At 46.5% G+C, this 21,605-nt stretch overlaps 1 protein-coding gene across 5 annotated transcripts in view; it reads right to left on the bottom strand.

The window, feature by feature from the left end:
* Positions 1–21,605, bottom strand: part of AP3B2 (adaptor related protein complex 3 subunit beta 2) — a 136,176-nt gene that overhangs the window by 25,482 nt on the left and 89,089 nt on the right. Inside the window, exon 1 of one of the 5 annotated variants that reach the window (XM_077263992.1) lies at positions 2,723–2,822. The exons of the other annotated variants lie outside the window; for them this stretch is intronic. The gene's annotated coding sequence lies outside the window, so the exon portion shown is untranslated. Of the gene's footprint in view, positions 1–2,722; positions 2,823–21,605 lie in introns of those variants that run through there. 5 annotated transcript variants of the gene reach the window in all.

Genomic DNA, 21,605 nt, shown 5'->3' with positions numbered 1-21,605 from the left:
CCGTGTTTGGCACACGGAGACACGGTCCGCACACGGTCCGCACAAAATCAATGACATCTGAACAGATGCATTGATTTTTATGGGTCTACGTGTGTCAGTGTCTCCGGTACGGGAGGAAACTGTCACCTCACGTACCGGAGCCACTGACGTGTGAAACCGGCCTAAAAGAGGATATCCCAATTGGATGTTAAATAGAGCGCACCATATTGTACAGAATAAAAAACAACATGATTTAATTTTTTCAAACAATAATAACAATATTGAACGGACTAACCAATTTTCTAACAGACCATTTGTGTGTCTTCAATATAGTCCACAATTTCAGGACATCAAAAACATTATTAACAAGTACATTCCCCTTTTATACGAAGATCCAGTCCTAGCCAAGATTTTACAAGGTGGATGTAGTATTGTTGCACGAAGGGCACCCTCATTAGGACACATTCTTTCACCTAGTATGTTTACATCTACTGATAAGAAAATGGGAACCTGGCTTGATTGCAAAGGCAATTACAAATGTGGCACTACCAACTGTTCCACATGCAAACAAATGATTATCACAAAAACATTTACCAATCATAACAATACTTCAACTTTCAATATTCAACAATATATCAATTGTAACACTCGATATGTTGTGTATAAGATAGATTGTGTTATATGCCGCAAATCTTATGTGGGGTGCACTACCCGTAAATTAAAAACTCGTATCTCTGAGCATTTACACGATATTCATAATATCAGTAATAATACCCGCAGCATTTCTTCTTTGTCCAAACATTTTATTGAACATCATGCACGTAATATCAGTTCTTCGAAAATTACAGGTATAGAGAAAAATCAGAAAACCCTCTCGCGGCGGTGACATCGGCAGGACTCTGCTTACCAGAGAGCCTTACTGGATATTCAATCTTGGAAACAGGTTTCCAGACAGCCTCAACAAAAGAAACTAAATCATGTTTCATTATTGATTTATTTTAATATTTTGTTACTTCTTAATTAATTTCTTTGTTTATGCATTATGGTTTTTATCTTTTCTTATTTGTTTTTGTACATTTTTTTTTTCTGTTATATACTCTTTTCATGAATAGGACCTTTGATCGTGTGATTATGTTCTTCAATTTGATTGGTCTTAGGTTCCTTTATATATTTTCATTGTATTCTGGGTAGTTAAGCTTTGACAAAGACAGCGGTACGGTCGAAACGCGTTGCTTTACCCACTGGGGCTATAGTGATGTATTAGGAGCACTTTTTGTATAATTTCTTTTGCAATTTGCATTTTAACTTAAAATATTGTTTTCCCAATAAACTGTTTATATTTTATTGAGCTGGAACATTGCATTTTTTCTATCTTCCAAAGTCTTGTCAGGATCTGGTTCCGCGCTCTCTACAAAAACGGTGAGCTGGCTTTGTTTTTTCTTTCACGTAAATCATTTGACACCACATTACCATGGCAGTCTATGTTGCTTTGAACAATATGGGTTTGAGCTGGTGAGTTCATGAGGCAGTGGTAAGGGGATGTAGTGTCTCATAGGTGGAAGAAGCAGATTTCCTTGACAATATACTATACAAAGATTCTTATATTCACTTATGCTATTAATTTATTGCTCACATAACATTGGCTACTAAAGAACTATTTAACAATTGAAAGATATGGGAACCATTGGGAGCATTTTTTTTTACTTAAATGCACAGATTTGTGGCTAAAAAACTATTTGGCAATTGTTTTTCATTAAAGGGAACCTGTCACCCCCCCAGGCGTTTGTAACTAAAAGAGCCACCTTGTGCAGCACTAATGCTGCATTCTGACAAGGTGGCTCTTTTAGTTCTTGTTCCTGGCACTGCTGAAAGAATCGTTTATGAAATTTGTCCCTCATACCTTGAAATCGTCCCGGGGGCGGGTCTTTCCCCCCTAACAGACGCACCACAGCTGTCACTCAGGGCCTCTGCGCGCCGGGCACCGCCTCCTCTTCCTTCATTAGCATCCCCGACGCCTGTGTTGTAAGTTCGAAGGGCAGCGCAACTGTGCATGCCCGAAAAAAAAACTTACAGCATAGGCGCTCATGAAGGAAGAGGAGGCGGCGCCCGGCGCGCAGAAGCCCTGAGTGACGGCTGTGGTGCGTCTGTGTTAGGGGGGAAAGACCTGCCCCCAGGTCTAATTCGAGGAATGAGGGCCACATTCTAAAAGCGATTATTGCAGCGTTGGCAGGGACAGAACTAAAAGAACCACCTTGACAGAATGCAGCATTAGTGCTGCACAAGGTGGCTCTTTTAGTTACAAACGCCTGGGGGGGGGGGGGGGGTGACAGGTTCCCTTTAAAAATGTTGCACCCTTTGCCACTGTTAGATGATAAGAGAACTTATACAGCTGTGTGAAAAAGTATTTGCCCCTTCCTGATGTCCTATTCTTTTGCATGTCAAATATTACACAAATATAACACAAGTAATCACAAAATTCAGTTTTTAAATGAAGGTCTTTATTATTAAGGGAAAAAGAAATCAAAGCCAAGGGCCTTGTGTGAAAAAAAGTGATTGTCAACTAAACCTAATAACTGGTTGGACCACCCTTAGAAGCAACAACTGCAATCAAGCGTTTACAATACCTAGCATTGAGTCTTTAATATTGCTCTGAAGGAATTTTTGCAAAACAATGGGGAGACAAAGAGCGAAATAGGGTCTTATCCACGTTACACAGAGGAGAATATACACCAAATTTGCTCACCTGGTTAGGATGAGATTAGAGCATGTAGATAGCGGCTGCTGCAGATCCACAGGTCTTCACCGACCAGAGAAAATAATGTCTTCAAAGAGAGATTTGTAGTTAAAATTCTGCGCTGCCGCTGAGATGAATTTCAGGAGAGTATAGTTGATTCACAGTGATTTTATTCAACGCATTTCAGGGGTCTCATGCCCCCTTCATCAGGAAATACCAGGATAGCGGATTGAGGTCAGGACTTTGACTAGGCCACTACTAGCCTACTTAAGCCATGCAGAGGTGGACTTGCTGGTGTGTTTGGATCATTGTCTTGCTGCATAACCCAAGTGCATTTCAGCTTGAGGTAACAAACAGATGGCTGGACATTCTTTCAGGATTTTTTGGTAGACAGCAGAATCAGGGGCGGACATACCGCCGGTTCAACAGGCGCAACTGCATCGGGGCCCAGAGCAGGAGGGGGCCCCCGATGGACATACAAAGCAATGAGGTGAATGACAGCCGGCGGCAGTATTACTGCTAACAGGAGAAACAGGGGGGCCGCTCTGCTGCATGCATGTGATATGACGGTCAAACGGGCCCCCTTCCTGACCTCACCTGTTACCATACATTATGCTGCCGTCCGGCTGTCACTGGTGAGGCGCGGTGACGGGCGGCAGATGCAGGAATAGAGGAGTGAGGGAGGGGGAGGGACTCTCAGTGAGTCACTGAAGCTGCGGCTCTGCTTATGACTCACTGCTGCTGCTGTCTTCCTAGCATCTCTCAGTGATCCGCAGGACTGGGACACACATGAAAATAGGGGGGGTGAGGAGGAATCACTAGTCTAGGTAGGAGAAGGGCTGGCCCGCCGGGAGTCCACAGGGTTGAGAGCTGACAGTCTAGACAGGCTCCATGTCTCCCCTGCTCATTTCCTGTTCCTCTGGGACGGACCAGCTCCCTGCAATTGCACTCACTGTAGGTACACATTCCATGTGATGTATGTTGATCTGTCTAGTGTGTGTGTATATAGGGCTAGTATGTGTGTGTACTGGTGTGTGTATATAGTGCTAGTGTGTGTATACTGTGTGTATATAGGGCTAGTGTGTGTATACTGCTGTGTGCATATAGGGTTAGTGTGTGTGTGTGTATACTGCTGTTTATATACGGCTGGTGAGTGTGTATACTGCTGTGTGTATATAGGGCTAGTGTGTGTGTGAATACTGCTGTGTGTATATAGGGTTAGTGTGTGTATACTGCTGCGTGTATATAGTGCTAGTGTGTGTATATTGCTGTGTATATGGGCTAGTGTGTGTATTTTCTGCTGTGTATACACATACGATATTATAGGTATTTTATACACAGTGTACATGCATGAGGGGGCCCCCGACGTATTTCCTGCAAAGAGGCCCATTGCTGCTTGTGTCCGCCCCTGAGCAGAATTCATGGTTCCATTTACCACAACAAGTCTTCCAGGTCCTAAAGCAGCAAAACAGCCCAAGACCATCAGACTACCACCACCATATTTTACAGTTGACATGATGTTCCTGTTCTGAAATGCTGTGTTACTTTTGTGCCAGATGTAGTGGGACATATACCTTCCAAAAAGTTCAACGTTTGTCTTGTCAGTCCACAGACTATTCTCCCAAAAGTCTTGGGGATCAGCAAGATGTTTTCTGGCAAAACTGAGTCGAGCCTTTATGTTCTTATTGCTCAGAAGTGGTTTTTGTCTTGGAACTTTGCAATGCAGGTAATTTTTTCCCAGTCTCTTTCTTATGGTGGAGTCATGAACACTGACCTTAACTGAGACAAATGAGGCCTGCAATTCTTTGGATGTTGTTGTGGGGTCTTTTGTGACCTGCACTCTTGTGGTAATTTTGGTTGGCCAGCTGGCCACTCCTGGCAAGATTCACCACTGTTGCATGTTCTCGGCATTTGTGGATAATGGCTGTCACTGTGGTTCGCTGGAGTCCCAACGCTTGGGAAAGAGGGAATATTGGTTCTTACCGTAAAATCTCTTCCTTGGAGCCTTCATTAGGGGACACAGGTAACCATGGGGTGTATGCTGCTGTAGCTAGCAGACTGACACTATGCAAATAAGGAAACGTTAACTCCTCCTCGGCAGTATACACCCTCCGACATGCACAATGCAACTCAATTTGGTGCTAAAGCAGTCGTAGGAGTAAGTATAAGGAACTCAATCTATTCTGCCACCGATATATGTGGATGATGTATCTGAGGGATGTGATCACGAATCTCTGTATAAACAATGGCAGACAGCGTTACTCGCTAACTGTGCTCCTAGTCCTTATCAGCTGCGCGTGGTGATCCGGAAGGATGATGCAGTGATAAATTCAACAGGTTTTATTTACAGTACCTTGGTGAGATGAGGTGAGAGTGAGGACTGTAGGTTAGAGCTGTTATAGAATCACCAAATAGAGATAATAGAAGCTCCAGGTTAGAGATGATAGAAGCTCCAGGTTAGAGGTAACAAGAGAATCCTTCTCCAGCTCTGCAGCACATGTGTATTCCAAGATGGCACGGAGTACAAAACAGGAAGAGAAGGAAAAAGATAGGAGGAGCTATGACAGAAAGGTATTGTGGGAAAGTACCATAACAAAATATTACAGTGTAATACAGCAACGGCCAGTAGATGGCAGCAAAGTATAACAAATACAATGAATGATAGAACTAGGTATATTAGCATACCTCCCAACTTTTGAAGATGGGAAAGAGGGACAAAGTTTGCGTCGCACAACGCGCGCCGCGGCAAATTTTAGGCCACGGCTCTGACCACACCCATTCATAATTAGTCACACCCATATCCACGTCTCAACCACACCCATTTAGCACTGCTGATCACACTGTTTCATATACAATAATTAAACAAAAAAATATGGCCACACAGTGCTCCATACCGTATAATGGCCACACATGATGCTCAATACTGTATAATGGCCACACAGTGCTCCATACTGTATAATGACTGCACATGATGCTCCATTCTGTATAATGGCCGCACATGATGCTCAATATTGTATAATGACCGCACATGATGCTCCATACTGTATAATGGCCGCACATGATGCTCCATACTGTATAATGACCGCACATGATGCTCCATACTGTATAATGACCGTACATGATGCTCCATACTGTATAATGACCGCACATGATGCTCCATACTGTATAATGACCGCACATGATGCTCCATACTGTATAATGACTGCACATGATGCTCCATATTGTAAAATGGCCGCACATGATGCTCCATATTGTATAATGACCACACATGATGCTCCATACTGTATAATGGCCACACATGATGCTCAATACTGTATAATGACTGCACATGATGCTCCATATTGTATAATGACCGCACATGATGCTCCATACTGTATAATGGCCACACATGATGCTCCATACTGTATAATGACTGCACATGATGCTCCATATTGTATAATGACCGCACATGATGCTCCATACTGTATAATGGCCACACATGATGCTCCATACTGTATAACGACCACAAATGATGCTCAATACTGTATAATGGCCACACACAGTTCTCCATACTGTATAATGACAACCCCCTCCTGTATGCATGGCTCATCTCCCTCCCATCCCATATACATGGCTCATATCCCTCCCTCCTGTATGCATGGCTAATATTCCCCCTCCTGTATGCATGGCTCATATTCCCCCCCCTGTATGCATGGCTCATATTATCCCCCCTGTATGCATGGCTCACATTCCCCCCCCCGTATGCATGGCTCATATTCCCCCCCCCCCTGTATGCATGGCTCATATCCCCCCCCCCCTGTATGCATGGCTCATATTCTCCCCCCTGTATGCATGGCTCATATTCCCCCCCTGAATGCATGGCTCATATTCCCCCCCCTGAATGCATGGCTCATATTCCCCCCCCCCCCGAATGCATGGCACAGTCGGGAAGTGACCCAGAACTTGGCTTAACACAGGGGCGTGGATTAACACAAGGGGGCGTGTCGGTTCGCTTTTCCTGCTGTCTGCAGGATCAGAGCGTCCCGTGCAGGACTGCGGGGCAAAGCATCAAATCCAGGACAGTTCCGCACAATGAGGGACGGTTGGGAGCTAAGATATTAGCATTACATAAGTGTCCATGTATGACTGAAAGTCTATCAGAATAAACTGAACAGCACACAATCTATGTACCAACCCAAAACAACGGCACGTTGGCCAACACAGTACAAAATAAAGGGAGGGTGCTTTGTCCCCCAGTGAAGGCTCCAAGAAAGAGATTTTACGGTAAGAACCAAAAATCCCTCTTTCTTTCTTGCTTCATTGGGGGACGTCCAAAAGCAGTCCCAAGGGTGGTAAAAAAATAGTCAGAGAAAAGAAGACTTAGGTCGGCCGGGGGGAAACCGCCGCCTGCAGTATCTTCCTACCCAGGCCTGCATCCGCAGAAGCCTGAGTATGCACCTAGTAGAACCGTACAAAGGTGTGAAGGGACGCCCAGGTTGCAGCTTTGCAAACCTGCAAAGCCGAAGCCTGGTGACGAACGGCCCAAGAAGCTCCCACAGCCCGGGTAGCGTGAGCCCTCACCCCAGGAGGAGGCTGTTTATCCTGAACGCGGTATGCCTCCAGAACCACCGAACAAATCCAATGAGCAATAGTGGATTTAGACGCGGGGAGCCCTTTTCGACGACCTTCAGGAACGACAAACAGAGGATCGGACTGGTGAAAAGAAGCAGTTCTGATAAGATAGACTCGGATAGCCCTGACCAAATCCAGTTTGTGGAGAGATTTCTCCAAGGGATGGACCGGGGAAGGGCACAAGGAAGGAAGGACGATGTCTTTGTTGATGTGAAAAGCCGAAACTACTTTCTTTAGAAAGGAAGGAACAGGCCGCAGGACAACTTTACTTTATCCTGGTGTGGAATTAGGAAAGGAGAACGGCAGGATAATGCCGCTAACTCAGATACCCTCCTAATAGAGGTGATGGCGACCAGGAAGGCCACCTTCCAAGATAGGATTGGTTTAAAAGGCGCGCATTGGAAGGCACTGAGAAGGAGGTTGAGATCCCATGGCTCAACCGGGGAATGATAAGGAGGTGCTATGTGGGCAACACCTTGGAGGAAGTTCCTGACTTGTGGAAGGGAAGCTAGGTCCCTTTGGAAAAGGATGGACAGGGCGGAGACTTTAAAGTACTCAAAGAAAGGCCCGAATCGAGACCCGCTTGAAGGAAGCCAAGGACTGAAGGAAGGGAAAAAACCATAGGGAACAAGCTGTTGTTGTCGCACCATCGGAAAAAGGCCTTCCAACATCTATGATAGATGCGAGAAGAAGCCGGTTTCCTAGCTTTTATCATGGTCTGTGTCATGATTCTCAATGGCGAGAGAACATAGCCCAGCATATATAAGAACTAGCTCTTGGAAGATGGAATCTAAACTGACCATGAACTAAACCTGCCGCACAATTAACAGTGGCCGGGTAGCGTGCCTACGTTTTATCCCTAGACGCCCAGCGCCAGCCGGAGGACTAACTAATCCTAGCAGAGGAAAATACAGTCCTGGCTCACCTCTAGAGAAATTTCCCCAAAAGGCAGACAGAGGTCCCCACATATATTGGCGGTGATTTTAGAGGAAATGACAAACGTAGTATGAAAATAGGTTTAGCAAAATCGAGGTCCGCTTACTAGATAGCAGGAAGACAGAAAGGGCACTTTCATGGTCAGCTGAAAACCCTATCAAAACACCATCCAGAAATTACTTTAAGACTCTAGTATTAACTCATAACACCAGAGTGGCAATTTCAGATCACAAGAGCTTTCCAGACACAGTAACGAAACAGCAGCTGTGAACTGGAACAAAATGCAAAAACAAACAAGGACAAAAGTCCAACTTAGCTGGGAGTTGTCTAGTAGCAGGAACATGCAAAGAAAGGCTTCTGATTACATTGTTGACCGGCATGAAACTGACAGAGGAGCAAGGTTATATAGAGACTCCCACATCCTGATGGGAACAGGTGAACAGAGAGGATGATGCACACAAGTTCAATTCCACCAGTGGCCACCGGGGGAGCCCAGAATCCAATTTCACAACAGTACCCCCCCCCTCAAGGAGGGGGCACCGAACCCTCACCAGAACCACCAGGGCGATCAGGATGAGCCCTATGAAAGGCACGGACAAGATCGGAGGCATGAACATCAGAGGCAGTCACCCAAGAATTATCCTCCTGACCGTATCCCTTCCATTTGACCAGATACTGGAGTTTCCGTCTGGAAACACGGGAGTCTAAGATCTTTTCCACAACGTACTCCAACTCACCCTCAACCAACACCGGAGCAGGAGGCTCAACGGAAGGCACAACCGGTACCTCATACCTGCGCAATAATGACCGATGAAAAACATTATGAATAGAAAAAGATGCAGGGAGGTCCAAACGGAAGGACACAGGGTTAAGAATCTCCAATATCTTGTACGGGCCGATGAACCGAGGCTTAAACTTAGGAGAAGAAACCCTCATAGGGACAAAACGAGAAGACAACCACACCAAGTCCCCAACACAAAGCCGAGGACCAACACGACGACGGCGGTTGGCAAAAAGCTGAGTCTTCTCCTGGGACAACTTCAAATTGTCCACTACCTGCCCCCAAATCTGATGCAACCTCTCCACCACAGCATCCACTCCAGGACAATCCGAAGATTCCACCTGACCGGAGGAAAATCGAGGATGAAACCCCGAATTACAGAAAAACGGGGACACCAAGGTGGCAGAGCTGGCCCGATTATTGAGGGCGAACTCCGCCAATGGCAAAAAAGCAACCCAATCATCCTGATCCGCAGACACAAAACACCTCAAATATGTCTCCAAGGTCTGATTAGTCCGCTCGGTCTGGCCATTAGTCTGAGGATGGAAAGCAGACGAAAAAGACAAATCTATGCCCATCCTAGCACAGAATGCCCGCCAAAATCTAGACACGAATTGGGTCCCTCTGTCAGAAACGATATTCTCCGGAATACCATGCAAACGAACAACATTTTGAAAAAACAGAGGAACCAACTCGGAAGAAGAAGGCAACTTAGGCAAGGGAACCAAATGGACCATCTTAGAGAAACGGTCACACACCACCCAGATGACAGACATCTTCTGAGAAACAGGCAGATCCGAAATAAAATCCATCGAGATGTGCGTCCAAGGCCTCTTCGGAATAGGCAAGGGCAACAACAATCCACTAGCCCGAGAACAACAAGGCTTGGCCCGAGCACAAACGTCACAAGACTGCACAAAGCCTCGCACATCTCGTGACAGGGAAGGCCACCAGAAGGACCTTGCCACCAAATCCCTGGTACCAAAGATTCCAGGATGACCTGCCAACGCAGAAGAATGAACCTCAGAGATGACTCTACTGGTCCAATCATCAGGAACAAACAGTCTACCAGGTGGGCAACGATCCGGTCTATCCGCCTGAAACTCCTGCAAGGCCCGCCGCAGGTCTGGAGAAACGGCAGACAATATCACTCCATCCTTAAGGATACCTGTGGGCTCAGAATTACCAGGGGAGTCAGGCTCAAAACTCCTAGAAAGGGCATCCGCCTTAACATTCTTAGAACCCGGTAGGTATGACACCACAAAATTAAACCGAGAGAAAAACAACGACCAGCGCGCCTGTCTAGGATTCAGGCGCCTGGCAGACTCAAGGTAAATTAAATTTTTGTGGTCAGTCAATACCACCACCTGATGTCTGGCCCCCTCAAGCCAGTGACGCCACTCCTCAAAAGCCCACTTCATGGCCAAAAGCTCCCGATTCCCAATATCATAATTCCGCTCGGCGGGCGAAAATTTACGGGGAAAAAAAGCACAAGGTCTCATCACGGGGCAGTCGGAACTTCTCTGGGACAACACCGCCCCAGCTCCGATTTCAGAAGCGTCGACCTCAACCTGAAAAGGAAGAGCAACATCAGGCTGACGCAACACAGGGGCGGAAGAAAAGCGGCGCTTAAGCTCCCGAAAGGCCTCCTGTTGTGAATTTACTTTTTGCTCCCTCTAGTGGTTACTAGTTTTTTGACTCTGGTTTTTCTGTCATTCCTTTTATCCGCACCTGGGTCGTTAGTTTAGGGTGTTGCTATTTAAGCTCCCTGGACCTTCAGTTCAATGCCTGGCAACGTAGTTATCAGAGCTAGTCTGCTGTGCTCTTGTCTACTGATCCTGGTTCCAGTTATATCAGCTAAGTCCGCTTTTTGCTTTTTGCTATTTTGTTTTGGTTTTGTATTTTTGTCCAGCTTGTTCCAAATATATATCCTGACCTTTGCTGGAAGCTCTAGGGGGCTGGTGTTCTCCCCCTGGACCGTTAGACGGTTCGGGGGTTCTTGAATTTCCAGTGTGGATTTTGATAGGGTTTTTGTTGACCATATAAGTTACCTTTCTTTATTCTGCTATCAGTTAGCGGGCCTCTCTGTGCTAAACCTGGTTCATTTCTGTGTTTGTCATTTCCTCTTACCTCACCGTTATTATTTGTGGGGGGCTTCTATCCAGCTTTGGGGTCCCCTTCTCTGGAGGCAAGAAAGGTCTTTTGTTTTCCTCTACTAGGGGTAGCTAGATTCTCCGGCTGGAGCGTGTCATCTAGAATCAACGTAGGAATGATCCCCGGCTACTTCTAGTGTTGGCGTTAGGAGTAGATATATGGTCAACCCAGCTACCACTGCCCTATGAGCTGGATTTTTGTATTCTGCAGACTTCCACGTTCCTCTGAGACCCTCGCCATTGGGGTCATAACAGTTTGCCAGGCCAGTATTAAATGTTTAATGCATTGCAGAAGAGGGATTATAAGAAAGAAGATTCTGAGTTTTTTTTTTTTTTTTTCTTCTTCCCCTTTACCTCAGAGTGGCTATGCTTGCTGCAGACATGAATGTCCAGACCTTGATTACAAGTGTGGACCAGCTGGCTACTCGTGTGCAGGGCATACAAGACTATGTTATCAGTAATCCTAGGTCAGAACCTAAAATACCGATTCCTGAACTGTTTTCCGGAGACAGGTTTAAGTTTAGGAATTTTGTGAATAATTGTAAATTGTTTTTGTCCCTGAGACCCTGTTCATCTGGAGACTCTGCTCAGCAAGTAAAAATTGTTATTTCGTTCTTACGGGGCGACCCTCAGGATTGGGCTTTTTCGCTGGCACCAGGAGATCCGGCATTGGCTGATATTAATGCGTTTTTTCTGGCGCTCGGTTTACTTTATGAGGAACCCAATCTTGAGATTCAGGCAGAAAAGGCCTTGCTGGCTATGTCTCAGGGGCAGGACGAGGCTGAAGTGTACTGCCAAAAATTTCGGAAATGGTCCGTGCTGACACATTGGAACGAGTGTGCACTGGCCGCTAATTTTAGAAATGGCCTTTCTGAAGCCATTAAGAATGTTATGGTGGGTTTTCCCATTCCCACAGGTCTGAATGATACTATGGCACTGGCTATTCAAATTGACCGGCGGTTGCGGGAGCGCAAAACCGCAAATTCCCTCATGGTGTTGTCTGAACAGACACCTAATTCGGTGCAATGTGATAGAAAAATCGCAAATTCCCTCATGGTGTTGTCTGAACAGACACCTGATTTAATGCAATGTGATAGAATCCTGACTAGAAATGAGCGGAAAATTCATAGACGCCGGAATGGCTTGTGCTACTACTGTGGTGATTCTACACATATTATCTCAGCATGCTCTAAACGTATAGCTAAGGTTGTTAGTCCTGTCACCGTTGGTAATTTGCAACCTAAATTTATTCTGTCTGTAACTTTGATTTGCTCACTGTCGTCTTTTCCTGTCATGGCGTTTGTAGATTCAGGTGCTGCCCTGAGTCTTATGGATCTGTCATTTGCTAAGCACTGTGGTTTTACTCTTGAACCATTAGAAAATCCTATTCCTCTTAGGGGTATTGATGCTACGCCATTGGCAGCAAATAAACCGCAGTATTGGACACAGGTTACCATGTGCATGACTCCTGAACACCGCGAGGTGATACGTTTCCTGGTTTTACATAAAATGCATGATTTGGTTGTTTTAGGGCTGCCATGGTTACAGACCCATAATCCAGTCCTGGACTGGAAGGCTATGTCAGTCTCAAGTTGGGGCTGTCGTGGTATTCATGGGGATTCCCTGCCTGTGTCTATTGCTTCTTCTACGCCTTCGGAAGTTCCGGAGTATTTGTCTGATTATCAGGATGTCTTCAGTGAGTCTGAGTCCAGTGCACTGCCTCCTCATAGGGACTGTGACTGTGCTATAGATTTGATCCCAGGCAGTAAATTTCCTAAGGGAAGACTGTTTAATCTGTCGGTACCTGAACATACCGCTATGCGTTCATATATCAAGGAGTCTCTAGAGAAAGGACATATTCGTCCGTCTTCTTCCCCTCTTGGTGCGGGATTCTTTTTTGTGGCAAAAAAGGACGGATCTTTGAGACCTTGTATTGATTATCGGCTTTTAAATAAGATCACTGTCAAATTTCAGTATCCTTTACCGCTGTTGTCTGACTTGTTTGCCCGGATTAAAGGTGCCAAGTGGTTCACCAAGATAGACCTTCGTGGTGCGTACAACCTTGTGCGCATTAAGCAAGGTGATGAATGGAAAACCGCATTCAATACGCCCGAAGGTCATTTTGAGTACTTGGTGATGCCTTTTGGGCTCTCCAATGCGCCTTCAGTTTTTCAGTCCTTTATGCATGACATTTTCCGGAAGTATCTGGATAAATTTTTGATTGTTTATCTGGATGATATTTTGGTTTTTTCTGATAATTGGGATTCGCATGTGGAGCAGGTCAGGTTGGTCTTTAAAATTTTGCGTGAAAATTCTTTGTTTGTCAAGGGCTCAAAGTGTCTCTTTGGTGTACAGAAGGTTCCCTTTTTGGGGTTCATTTTTTCCCCTTCTGCTGTGGAGATGGACCCAGTCAAGGTCCGAGCTATTCTTGATTGGACTCAGCCCTCGTCAGTTAAGAGTCTACAGAAGTTCTTGGGTTTCGCTAACTTCTACCGTCGTTTTATCGCTAATTTTTCTAGCATTGTGAAACCTTTGACGGATATGACCAAGAAGGGCTCCGATGTAGCTAACTGGGCTCCTGCTGCCGTGGAGGCTTTCCAGGAGTTGAAACGCCGGTTTACTTCGGCGCCTGTTTTGTGCCAGCCCGATGTCTCACTTCCCTTTCAGGTTGAGGTGGATGCTTCAGAGATTGGAGCAGGGGCCGTTTTGTCGCAGAGAGGCCCTGGTTGCTCTGTTATGAAACCTTGTGCCTTTTTCTCTAGGAAGTTTTCGCCTGCCGAGCGAAATTATGATGTGGGCAATCGGGAGTTGTTGGCCATGAAATGGGCATTTGAGGAGTGGCGTCATTGGCTCGAGGGTGCTAAGCATCGTGTGGTGGTCTTGACTGATCACAAAAATCTGATGTATCTCGAGTCTGCTAAACGCCTTAATCCGAGACAGGCCCGCTGGTCATTGTTTTTCTCCCGCTTTGATTTTGTTGTCTCGTATTTACCAGGTTCAAAGAATGTGAAGGCCGATGCTCTTTCTAGGAGCTTTGTGCCTGATGCTCCTGGAGTCGCTGATCCTGTTGGTATTCTTAAAGATGGAGTTATCTTGTCAGCTATTTCTCCGGATCTGCGACGTGTGTTGCAGAGATTTCAGGCTGATAGGCCTGAGTCTTGTCCACCTGACAGACTGTTTGTCCCGGATAAGTGGACCAGCAGAGTCATTTCCGAGGTTCATTCCTCGGTGTTGGCAGGTCACCCGGGAATTTTTGGCACCAGAGATCTGGTGGCCAGGTCCTTTTGGTGGCCTTCCTTGTCAAGGGATGTGCGGTCATTTGTGCAGTCCTGTGGGACTTGTGCTCGAGCTAAGCCTTGCTGTTCTCGTGCCAGCGGTTTGCTCTTGCCCTTGCCTGTCCCGAAGAGACCTTGGACACATATCTCCATGGATTTCATTTCTGATCTTCCGCTATCCCAGGGCATGTCCGTTATCTGGGTGATATGTGATCGCTTCTCAAAGATGGTCCATTTGGTTCCTTTGCCTAAGCTGCCTTCCTCTTCCGATCTGGTTCCTGTGTTTTTCCAGAACGTGGTTCGTTTGCACGGCATCCCTGAGAATATTGTGTCAGACAGAGGATCCCAGTTCGTTTCCAGATTCTGGCGATCCTTTTGTAGTAGGATGGGCATTGATTTGTCGTTTTCGTCTGCTTTCCATCCTCAGACTAATGGACAGACGGAGCGAACCAATCAGACTTTGGAGGCTTATTTGAGGTGTTTTGTCTCTGCTGATCAGGACGATTGGGTGACATTCTTGCCGTTGGCTGAGTTTGCCCTTAATAATCGGGCTAGTTCCGCCACCTTGGTTTCGCCTTTTTTCTGCAACTCTGGTTTCCATCCTCGCTTTTCTTCGGGTCATGTGGAGCCTTCTGACTGTCCTGGGGTGGATTCTGTGGTGGATAGGTTGCAGCGGATCTGGAATCATGTGGTGGACAACTTGAAGTTGTCACAGGAGAGGGCTCAGCGCTTTGCCAACCGCCGCCGCGGTGTGGGTCCCCGACTACGCGTTGGGGATTTGGTATGGCTTTCTTCCCGCTTTGTTCCTATGAAGGTCTCCTCTCCCAAATTTAAACCTCGTTTTATTGGGCCTTACAAGATATTGGAAATCCTTAATCCTGTATCTTTCGTCTGGATCTTCCTGTGTCGTTTGCTATTCACAATGTATTTCATAGGTCCTTGTTGCGGCGGTACATTGTGCCTATAGTTCCTTCTGCTGAGCCTCCTGCTCCGGTCTTGGTTGAGGGCGAGTTGGAGTACGTGGTGGAGAAGATCTTGGATTCTCGCCTCTCCAGGCGGAGGCTTCAGTACCTGGTCAAGTGGAAGGGCTATGGTCAGGAGGATAATTCCTGGGTGGTCGCCTCTGATGTTCATGCGGCCGATTTAGTTCGTGCCTTTCATGCCGCTCATCCTGATCGCCCTGGTGGTCGTGGTGAGGGTTCGGTGACCCCTCACTAAGGGGGGGGTACTGTTGTGAATTTACTTTTTGCTCCCTCTAGTGGTTACTAGTTTTTTGACTCTGGTTTTTCTGTCATTCCTTTTATCCGCATCTGGGTCGTTAGTTTAGGGTGTTGCTATTTAAGCTCCCTGGACCTTCAGTTCAATGCCTGGCAACGTAGTTATCAGAGCTAGTCTGCTGTGCTCTTGTCTACTGATCCTGGTTCCAGTTATATCAGCTAAGTCCGCTTTTTGCTTTTTGCTATTTTGTTTTGGTTTTGTATTTTTGTCCAGCTTGTTCCAAATATATATCCTGACCTTTGCTGGAAGCTCTAGGGGGCTGGTGTTCTCCCCCCGGACCGTTAGACGGTTCGGGGGTTCTTGAATTTCCAGTGTGGATTTTGATAGGGTTTTTGTTGACCATATAAGTTACCTTTCTTTATTCTGCTATCAGTTAGCGGGCCTCTCTGTGCTAAACCTGGTTCATTTCTGTGTTTGTCATTTCCTCTTACCTCACCGTTATTATTTGTGGGGGGCTTCTATCCAGCTTTGGGGTCCCCTTCTCTGGAGGCAAGAAAGGTCTTTTGTTTTCCTCTACTAGGGGTAGCTAGATTCTCCGGCTGGAGCGTGTCATCTAGAATCAACGTAGGAATGATCCCCGGCTACTTCTAGTGTTGGCGTTAGGAGTAGATATATGGTCAACCCAGCTACCACTGCCCTATGAGCTGGATTTTTGTATTCTGCAGACTTCCACGTTCCTCTGAGACCCTCGCCATTGGGGTCATAACAGCCTCCACAGCATCAGGGGACCAATCAGCAACATCAGCACCCTTCTTAGTCAAATCACTCAATGGTTTAACAACATCAGAAAAACCAGCAATAAATCGACGATAAAAGTTAGCAAAGCCCAAAAATTTCTGAAGACTCTTAAGAGAAGAGGGTTGCGTCCAATCACAAATAGCCTGAACCTTGACAGGATCCATCTCGATGGAAGAGGGGGAAAAAATGTATCCCAAGAAGGAAATCTTTTGAACCCCAAAAACGCACTTAGAACCCTTCACACACAAGGAATTAGACCGCAAAACCTGAAAAACCCTCCTGACCTGCTGGACATGAGAGTCCCAGTCATCTGAAAAAATCAGAATATCATCCAGATACACAATCATAAATTTATCCAAATAATCGCGGAAAATGTCATGCATAAAGGACTGGAAGACTGAAGGGGCATTTGAAAGACCAAAAGGCATCACCAAATACTCAAAGTGGCCCTCGGGCGTATTAAATGCGGTTTTCCACTCATCCCCCTGCTTGATTCGCACCAAATTATACGCCCCACGGAGATCAATCTTAGAGAACCACTTGGCCCCCTTTATACGAGCAAACAAATCAGTCAGCAGTGGTAACGGATATTGATATTTAACCGTGATTTTATTCAAAAGCCGATAATCAATACACGGCCTCAAAGAGCCATCTTTCTTAGACACAAAGAAAAAACCGGCTCCTAAGGGAGATGACGAAGGACGAATATGTCCCTTTTCCAAGGACTCCTTTATATATTCTCGCATAGCAGCGTGTTCAGGCACAGACAGATTAAATAAACGACCCTTAGGGTATTTACTACCCGGAATCAAATCTATGGCACAATCGCACTCCCGGTGCGGAGGTAGTGAACCAAGCTTGGGTTCTTCAAAAACGTCACGATAGTCAGACAAGAATTCAGGAATCTCAGAGGGAATAGATGATGAAATGGAAACCAAAGGTACGTCCCCATGAGTCCCTTTACATCCCCAGCTTAACACAGACATAGCTTTCCAGTCGAGGACTGGGTTATGAGATTGCAGCCATGGCAATCCTAGCACCAAAACATCATGTAGATTATACAGCACCAGAAAGCGAATAATCTCCTGGTGATCCGGATTAATACGCATAGTTACTTGTGTCCAGTATTGTGGTTTATTACTAGCCAATGGGGTGGAGTCAATCCCCTTCAGAGGTATAGGAGCTTCCAAAGGCTCCAAATCATACCCACAGCGTTTGGCAAAGGACCAATCCATAAGACTCAAAGCGGCGCCAGAGTCGACATAGGCGTCCGCGGTAATAGATGATAAAGAACAAATCAGGGTCACAGATAGAATAAACTTAGACTGTAAAGTGCTAATTGAAACAGACTTGTCAAGCTTCTTAGTACGCTTAGAGCATGCTGATATAACATGAGTTGAATCACCACAATAGAAGCACAACCCATTTTTTCGTCTAAAATTCAGCCGCTCGCTTCTGGACAGAATTCTATCACATTGCATATTTTCTGGCGTCTTCTCAGTAGACACCGCCAAATGGTGCACAGGTTTGCGCTCCCGCAGACGCCTATCGATCTGAAAAGCCATTGTCATGGACTCATTCAGACCCGCAGGCACAGGGAACCCCACCATAACATCCTTAATGGCATCAGAGAGACCTTCTCTGAAAATCGCCGCCAGGGCGCACTCATTCCACTGAGTAAGCACAGACCATTTACGGAATTTTTGGCAGTATATTTCAGCTTCATCTTGCCCCTGAGATAGGGACATCAAAGCTTTTTCCGCCTGAAGCTCTAAATGAGGTTCCTCATAAAGCAACCCCAAGGCCAGAAAAAACGCATCCACATTGAGCAACGCAGGATCCCCTGGTGTCAATGCAAAAGCCCAATCTTGAGGGTCGCCCCGGAGCAAGGAAATTACAATCCTGACCTGCTGTGCAGGATCTCCGGCAGAGCGAGACTTCAGGGACAAAAACAATTTGCAATTATTTTTAAAATTTTGAAAGCAAGATCTATTCCCTGAAAAAAATTCAGGCAAAGGAATTCTAGGTTCAGACATAGGTGCATGAACAACAAAATCTTGCAAATTTTGTACCTTCGTGGCGAGATTATTCAAACCTGTAGCTACACTCTGAAGATCCATTTCAAACAGGTGAACACAGAGCCATTCAAGGATTAGAAGGAGAGAAAGAGAGGAAGGCTGCAGTATAGGCAGACTAGCAAGTGATTCAATTATGAGCACACTCAGAACTAGAGAAAAAAAAATAAAAAATTTTCAGCAGACTTCTTTTTTCTCTCCTTTCTCAGCCAATAATTTAACCCTTTCTGGCCGGTCAAACTGTCATGATTCTCAATGGCGAGAGAACATAGCCCAGCATATATAAGAACTAGCTCTTGGAAGATGGAATCTAAACTGACCATGAACTAAACCTGCCGCACAATTAACAGTGGCCGGGTAGCGTGCCTACGTTTTATCCCTAGACGCCCAGCGCCAGCCGGAGGACTAACTAATCCTAGCAGAGGAAAATACAGTCCTGGCTCACCTCTAGAGAAATTTCCCCAAAAGGCAGACAGAGGTCCCCACATATATTGGCGGTGATTTTAGAGGAAATGACAAACGTAGTATGAAAATAGGTTTAGCAAAATCGAGGTCCGCTTACTAGATAGCAGGAAGACAGAAAGGGCACTTTCATGGTCAGCTGAAAACCCTATCAAAACACCATCCAGAAATTACTTTAAGACTCTAGTATTAACTCATAACACCAGAGTGGCAATTTCAGATCACAAGAGCTTTCCAGACACAGTAACGAAACAGCAGCTTTGAACTGGAACAAAATGCAAAAACAAACAAGGACAAAAGTCCAACTTAGCTGGGAGTTGTCTAGTAGCAGGAACATGCAAAGAAAGGCTTCTGATTACATTGTTGACCGGCATGAAACTGACAGAGGAGCAAGGTTATATAGAGACTCCCACATCCTGATGGGAACAGGTGAACAGAGAGGATGATGCACACAAGTTCAATTCCACCAGTGGCCACCGGGGGAGCCCAGAATCCAATTTCACAACAGGTCTGTATGACGCTGTGAGAAAAACCTGCGTCCTTTAGGACCACGGCCTCAACGGCCATACCGTTAAATTCAGAGACCGAGAATTCAGGTGGAAGAGGGGCCCCTGCGATAAAAGATCCAAACAGTCTGGGAGTCTCCAGGGGACGTCCGACAGCATGTTTACTAGCTCCGCGTACCAGGCCCTGCGAGGCCAATCTGGAGCTATTAAGAGAACGGGGACCCTCTCTGCCTTTATCTTTTTTACGACCCTTGGGATCAAGGGAAAAGGAGGAAACAGATAGGGCATGTGGAACTGGGCCCAAGGGATCACCAGGGCATCGCAACCAACGGCCATCGGGTCCCTAGACCTGGCTACATACTGGGGAACCTTGTGGTTCGTTCGGGAGGCCATTAGGTCGACGTCCGGAACTCCCCATCTCTGACATATTTGGTTGAAGACGGAGGGATGGAGAGACCACTCGCCTGAAGCGAGGCCCTGATGGCTGAGGAAGTCGGCTTCCCAATTGTCCACCCCTGGAATGTGGACAGCTGAGATGGCAGGAACGTGGTTCTCTGCCCAGCATAGAATGTTTGACACCTCCCTCATGATCTGCTTGCTGCGAGTCCCTCCCTGATGGTTTATGTAAGCCACGGCCGTGGCGTTGTCCGACTGAACGCGGACCGGATTTCCCGCGAGGAGGGGCTGCCAGAGAACCTTCCAGCGACCGTGCGCTGTGTGATGGAGAAAGACCGCACCCCACCCCTGGAGACTGGCGTCGGTGGTGATGATCTGCCAGCGGAGGGTGTCATGAATCCCCAATGGCTAGGGATAGCACAGGATAAGCAAAGATAATAAATATCGTACAAGCTCTAGGGTGATGGAACCTGGGCTGACCGCTGCCCTACGCCTGACAAACGCAACTAGAGATAGCCAGGGAGCGTGCCTACGTTGGTTCTAGACGCCACGCACCAGCCTAAGAGCTAACTAGTACTGCAGAGAAAACAAAGACCTCACTTGCCTCCAGAGGAATTAACCCCAAAGATATAGTTGCCCCCCACATGTATTGACGGTGAAATGAGAGGAAGGCACACACATAGAGATGATGTATATAGCTTTAGCAAATAGAGGCCCGCTGAAAACTAGAAAGCAGAATGACACAAAAGGGGACTGAGCGGTCAGCAAAAAACCCTAATCAAAAAAACCATCCTGAGATTACAAGAACCCATGTGCCAACTCATGGCACATGGGGAGAACCTCAGTCCACTAGAGCAACCAGCTAACAAAGAGACATTCTAAGCAAGCTGGACAAAAAACCAAACAACTGAAAATCAGCACTTAGCTTATCCTGAAAGATCTGGGAGCAGGTAGGCAGGAACCAAACAGAGCACATCTGAACACATTGATAGCCGGCAAGGGAAATGACAGAAAGGCCAGGTAAAATAGGAAACACCCAGCCTCTGATGGACAGATGGAAACCAAAGGCCGCAACCCACCAAAGTCACCCAGTACCAGCAGTAACCACCAGAGGGAGCCCGCAAACAGAATCCACAACAGTACCCCCCCCTTGAGGAGGGGTCACCGAACCCTCACGAGAACCCCCAGGGCGATCAGGGTGAGCTCTATGGAAGGCGCGGACCAAATCAGTCGCATGAACATCGGAGGCGACCACCCAGGAATTGTCCTCCTGACCATAACCCTTCCACTTAACCAAATACTGGAGTTTGCGTCTGGAAACACGAGAATCCAAGATCTTTTCAACAACATACTCCAATTCTCCCTCCACCAGCACCGGAGCAGGAGGCTCGACCGAGGGAACAACAGGCACCTCATACCTCCGCAACAACGACCGATGGAACACATTATGAATAGCGAACGATGCTGGGAGATCCAAACGGAAGGATACAGGGTTAAGAATCTCCGAGATCCTATAAGGACCGATGAACCGAGGCTTGAACTTAGGAGAAGAGACCTTCATAGGGACAAAACGAGAAGACAACCACACCAAGTCCCCAACAAGAAGTCGGGGACCCACGCGGCGACGGCGATTAGCAAACTGCTGAGTCTTCTCCTGAGATAACTTCAAATTGTCCACCAC

This window comes from Ranitomeya variabilis, chromosome 5, assembly GCF_051348905.1.
Source record: "Ranitomeya variabilis isolate aRanVar5 chromosome 5, aRanVar5.hap1, whole genome shotgun sequence".
Classification (NCBI taxonomy): domain Eukaryota; kingdom Metazoa; phylum Chordata; class Amphibia; order Anura; family Dendrobatidae; genus Ranitomeya; species Ranitomeya variabilis.
Note: the sequence above shows the minus strand (reverse complement) of the source record. Positions and strands in the feature narration are given on the sequence as shown.